Source organism: Amaranthus tricolor, chromosome 3 (genome assembly GCF_026212465.1).
Source record: "Amaranthus tricolor cultivar Red isolate AtriRed21 chromosome 3, ASM2621246v1, whole genome shotgun sequence".
NCBI lineage: Eukaryota > Viridiplantae > Streptophyta > Magnoliopsida > Caryophyllales > Amaranthaceae > Amaranthus > Amaranthus tricolor.
The window spans coordinates 18731305-18737593 of NC_080049.1; positions in this window are offsets into that span (position 1 = coordinate 18731305).

The following is a 6289-nucleotide window of genomic DNA, read 5'->3' on the forward strand; positions in this document are numbered from 1 at the left end:
TGAAATTAGAAATGGTGTGGGCTTTCATGTTACATTTTGGTGGTCTATTAGTTTTTATTGATTCTTGCTATGAATAATGGTTAAACGTGTTATCTTTGAACATGAAATGACTAGGGTTTAAATTTAGAGATGAAATTACTAATGATGTGTGTTTTATACTATATTTTGGGTGGTGATGATTGATTAAATAACCTTAAAAGTTGTTTTGAAGCGTAGTCAATTGATTATTGTTGTGATAATTAGTAATGGTGATGATTGTAGCTGACTATGAAAGTGATTTTGGTGGTTATGTTGGGAATAATAGTTGCTAATTGTTGTGGTTTGATTGTTGTGAATTACAAGTATTCTCATTAGGGTGTTATTGAAGTCATAATGCATAATCTTAGTAAGGCCATGAGAATGATATCAACTTATTGTAGAAGGTTGTTAAGTTGCTTGTAGTGATGCTCGATTGAAGTCTTTCTAACTCTGAAGAATGTCGCGAAGGATGTCGCAATTCGACCACTTTAAGAATCGTCATCATGTCATGTTAGTGTTTTATTTAATATTGTGAGACCTAAGTGTGAGTGGTTGTTTTATTTTAAGATAATGTGAATCGTTATAACTCAAAGTTAAATGATGTAAGGAAATGGTGCACAAAATCCTTTTTATTCTTTTGTTGATGGAAAGACTTGTGTTGAATGAGTTGCGTACGTGCTAGAAATAATTGAAAACTTATCGTGAATGGATGATAGTGGTTACTTTGGCTTTTAGCTGATATGACAAAATAGTTAAGGGAACTTATTAATTCTATTCCTAACTTGTATATATTCTCAATTCATAAGAGGAAAGTAGAATCCTTGTTGGGTGATTTTTTTTATAAAATTTTGTCGTGCAATGACGCTTGCAGGTACGTACATGCAGTAATTAATTATCATATTCATCGTTTCAAGGTATTATCAATATTTCATGATTATATGCATCGTATTAGAATTATTGAGCGCCAGAAAGTAAACTATGATATCGAATAGTCATGATAGAAATATAGGCAAGTAGAATGAACGCATTAGGAGACTATGAGAACAAATTTCTAAATAGTAGTGAACGCACCATGGTTGTGCGTGGTATCGAAGTGATTTCCTGCTTATTTAGCCTTGCTTATGATTAGTTAGCGTGACTAAACTGGATTATGTCCGGTTGATTTAGTAGTCCCCTAGGTGAGATCCGACGGGATCACCGTAAGGGGGTATGAGCATACTTTTGTCAATGGGCATCGGTTGGCCGATACCGCCCCTTGGCCGAGGTGTTACCATGCGGGCCTTGCAAACCCCAATATGGTGGCCTCTTCACTGGATTGGTACTCCAGTGTGTTAGTTTTCCTGAAGGTAGGACTCGAGAAGGTCAGCTGGAGGGGGTATGAGCTCATACTTTGCCATGGGCACCGGGTGACCGATAACGCCCTTGGCTGTGTCAATATGCCATGAATAGATAAAAGATCCACTACCTTTGAATATACTTCGAGGGATTAGTAGTTTGAAAGAGAAGTCATGAGTAAATATAGGTGTTTCGACAGATGAGTAGATTCGTTATTGCTATGCTATATCGTTGTCTATAGTTTTGTTCAATGACTTTAATTGTTATAAGTTCATTGATTATTGACGTGTATGTGTTTGTTATTGTTTGTTCATGACTTCCTATGATGTTCCTGCTATGACGCATTTGACTATGGTCATTATGTTGAGCAGCAGGAGGATCATAGCTTGGCATGACAGGTATAGGAGCTTCTTTTGCTTTGCATTAGGGGAAAGATTGGAGTACGATCGTAGCAATTGTGTACAAGTTGCGTAATGCTTGTAGCTTTTACATTACTTGTAAAGTTTTCTTTTTGGGATTGTATAATTCTTTCATATGAAGCCATGTACTCCTTGTATGATCCAAAGTTCCGCTGCGTAGTTTTTGGATGTATGGCAGTGAGAATACTTCTTTGTAGCCGTTAAAACCAATGCGTTAACACTAGAACCACGATCCATATTGGAGTTGATGATTTGAGGAGCCGACGATGATTCATTCCGTCTTGACATATTTCGGAAGGCATTGAGGCCTTGGATTGTTTTAGTTGTGTTATCTTATTTACTTACCTTGGTCACATCCTCAACTTTTAGAGGAGATGTTGCCGAAATCTCCACTCACTCACCCCTTTTTAATTAATCTATAACGTTTATTCAAATTCTTTTCCCTTTTCTTTTTTATGTAACACCCGAATTTCCTCCCGTTCTTCACGATTTTTGGTTTCGTTTAAGGGGTTGAAAATTCAGGGGTGTTACAATGACTCGATCCATTTAAGGCAGGTCGAGTACCCAACCCATATCATATTACTTTGTAAAAAATTGACCCGCTATTTAGGATGCGGGTCATTGGGTCGGCGGGTCGGGTCAACCAGATTGGGTTTTTTGAACACCCCTAGTGGTGAGGGCTTGTATAGTAAGGGTTTAATAGAGGAAGAACCAAGAAGGGTTACCAAGGAAGGGTATGTCTCAAGAGAGAAGTAATTTTAATAAAAGGAGTGTTACTATTGTAAGAAGAAGGGGCACATTCAAATGATGTGCAAGGAAATGAAGGAAGACCTTAAGAGGATGAGGAGCTTGAGATATGGTGGTAGAAAAGATGGTGAAAATAACAAAGATGTTCTAGACTTTGTTAATAATGAAATTGACTATGAAGGGCTCTTCTTATTAAAGGGGGAGTGGTTCATAGTAAGGAATGGGTGATTGACTCCATTTCCTCAATCCACATTTGTTGTGAGAAGAAAAAAATTTCTAAACCTAGTTTGTGTGATGGAGGTCTTATCAGTTTGCCAAATGATGAGAAGGTTAAAGTAGAGGTTATTAGAAATGTTTTTGTTATGATACATGATGCTGTCAAGAGGAAGCTTGGTGATGTGAGGTCTAATCTTAATGTTGAGAGGAACCTCATTTCACTAGGTAGATCGGAGGCTAAAGGATGCTCCTTCAAAGCTAGTAGTAGGTCTTTGAAGGTCATTAGAAGGAGCATGGTTCTTATGAGAGGAAAAAGGAGTGATAGCAACTTGTACATGGTAAAAGTTAATGATGGTTTTCTAGGCCACAAAGTAGATGATGCTTGCAACTCACCCAAGAAGGTGACGTTTGATGAAATTGGGAGATTTGGCCTTGAGGGGGAAATTGTTTCGCCAAGTCTCAAATCTACTTGTGAAGGATATAAGTTTGATCATATTTTTTTCATGAAGTGATAAAGAGAGTGGAATTGAACTGCCTTGATATAGGCAAGGAATATGAAGGAGGGTGCCTTGAACGAGGTACATGTGCACGAAACAAACAGTAAAAGGGCTGCAACAGGTGCTCGTTCGAGCGGACTATGTGCTCGTTCTAGCGGCCTGTGCAGGGGGCAAGTACAAGTTTCTATTTCATGGGTTTTTCTTGGTGAGCAAGTAGTCCACTTATACTAGGATTCTAACACTGATTTGAAGGCTTATATAAAGGTTCAAATCAGCATTGGCATTGTGAAAAGGGACGCTAATACATTGAGAATAACTACGATTAATACCTAGAGAGTTTCATCTTCTTTGTATTAAATTTCCCAATACTTATTTTTCGCCACCTTTTCCATTTTATCGCCACCCCTATTTTAAATTAATTTAATAAAATGACGAAAATAGCCTTGGACTTAAAAATTTTAAAACATCTATAAAATACTTCAGACTCACTCAATAACACTTTATCACTTCAAAAAACATAAAATCTACACATAAAATTAATCGGAGCTAAAGTGCGACTGAACTTAGGAGGAGTCGTGAACAAAAACTCAAGGTAATTTCTATTTTAATGTAATTCAAAATTCAAAAAAAAAATTACGAGTCGCACAAAAAGTGCGACTGAACCTAGGAGGAGTCACACAAAAAGAGCGACTGAACCTAGGAACAGTCGCACAAAAAGTGCGACTAAACCTAGGTCCAGTCGCACTTTTTGTGCGACTCCTCCTAGGTTCCGTCGCACTTTTTGTGCGACTCGTAATTTTTTTTTTTTGAATTTTGAAATTCTTTTTGTTTATTTAATTTATTTTTTAAGTTATTATTATTTAATAAATGTTGTAACAAATTATTTTATTTTAATATAACTATATTATGATAATATTATTATAATAATTAGTTTTGAATTTAAATAATTTATTTAAATTTTTAATTATTTTTTAATATAATAATAATATATTAATTAAAATTTAGTTATTAATTGTTTATTAATATAATAATTGTTAATAAAATTTATTTTAGTTGTTAATTAAATTTTAGTTGTTTAATTATTTATTAATATAATAATTGTTTATTTGTTTATATGTGTGAATTATTTTAGTTGTTAATAATTTATATGATTGTAAGTGTTTATTAAATTTAATTAAATGTTTATTAAATTAATATTGTAAGTGTAATTAAAATGAATATAACTTAATGTATTTTTTTATGCTTTTAATTTTTTATTAATAGTTATTAAATTATGAAAATTGTAGTAAATGGCTGGAAATCAGGGAAAAGGGAAAGGCTTTTTTAGAGGGTCATTGAGCGACAATAGTTCTAGGCCGAGTTTACTGAGAGAGGATCCCCATGAGAGGGCGGTTACGGGTTCTAAAAGGCGAGTCAGGCAGGTTCAGGCGGCCAGACATTAGTCAGGCCCAACGTTCGAGTACCCTAAACCATGTGCGTAATCGCTTTGAGTGCCAGACTAGCCTGCGCAGTAATACGGTCAGCTCAGGTGATGATGATACTGATTACGATGAGTCTTTCGGTCATCCTGTTGAACGCTCGTCTGAGGGCATGCCAGCCAGTTTAGGACTAGAGGGCATAGCACGGCTGGCACTTCTGATCACGCAGGAGTCAGCCAGGTTGAGGATGAGGCTCCACGGGGGAGGAGACGCTCACAATCTGCGGACATGTACTGGTTGATCACATCACCTCAGTCCGGGGGCCCTGTTGACACCAGTTTAATACCCAGCTACGGTGGGCACGTAGCGAAGGTTATATTTGAGGGACCGGAGCGCATGCCTTCGTTTTTGGATTGTCGCCCTAGGAAGAGGACGTTGGAGGCGGTCATCTGATTGCAAGACATGTCTGATGAGCTGTACGGGGTGTTACCTGCCACTCCTCTAGGTCGTCTGCCGTACATAATGTACCAACACATTGATAGTACTCTTATTACGGCCTTTGTGGAGAGGTGACAGCCTGATACCAACACCTTCCACATGCCATGGGGGGAGATGACCATAATGTTGCACGACGTGTAACGCATTTTAAGAGTTGGCATTAACGGTTCACTTCTCACTGAACCTGCTGATGGTGACTGGAAGCTTGGCCTGGCCGGTCTGTTTGGGGAGCCAATGTCGGAGCTGCGTAAGAAGGGGTACTTCACCAGCGGGAGCATTAATGTTGGTGAAATGTTGCAGCTATGCCACCATTCTCAGTCTTTGGAGACTCAGACTACTGCGTATTACATGGCTATAGTGGGTTCCATGCTGCTAGTGGATAAGACTAGAGTCGGGATGCGGCCTCACCCTATACTTGCTGTGACTGCTTATCAGGATGAGATTGCTTGGGGTGCAGTGATGCTGGCTAACATGTATCGCCAACTGGGTATGGTGACAAGGGCTGGGTGCAAGACTATTGCTGGTTGTCTGACACTGTTGCAGACATGGATTTACGAGTACTTCCCGTCCTTCCGCCCCTATCCTCATTAAGCTGATATGCCTCACAAGACTAGGGTGGAGATGTGGTCCCCGCAGAAGCCAATTTGTGAGATGAGCAGACTGAGAGACTGTAGGAGTATACTTGAAATAGACTACATTTCATAAAGTTTAATTATAAGTTTATTAAGCTGATTGGGGTTATTAAGTAAGTTAATTCGAGTAATAATATTATTACTTAGATAATATTGACTCAAGTATTTGATTTGTTAACATTTTCAAGAAAGATGTATATTTTATTTAATGTATAAAATTCGTATAATGAGTACTTCGATAAAAGTGTATTTTGATTATATTTTATTAATTGATTACTATCTTATCTTTATAAAAATAAATTTAAATAAACTATTGAAAAATAAATTCCTAAATGCAATCCTTATTCATACAACCAATTACGAAATTTTACTTATTTCGTAAATCGTTTATTATACCCTTATTGCATGTCTTATATAAGATTGTCTTACGACGAGACGACTTTGATAGAATTTAACGGGTCAAAGCTAAAAATAAACCCATTCTTATCTCATTTAAACCGACATACCCC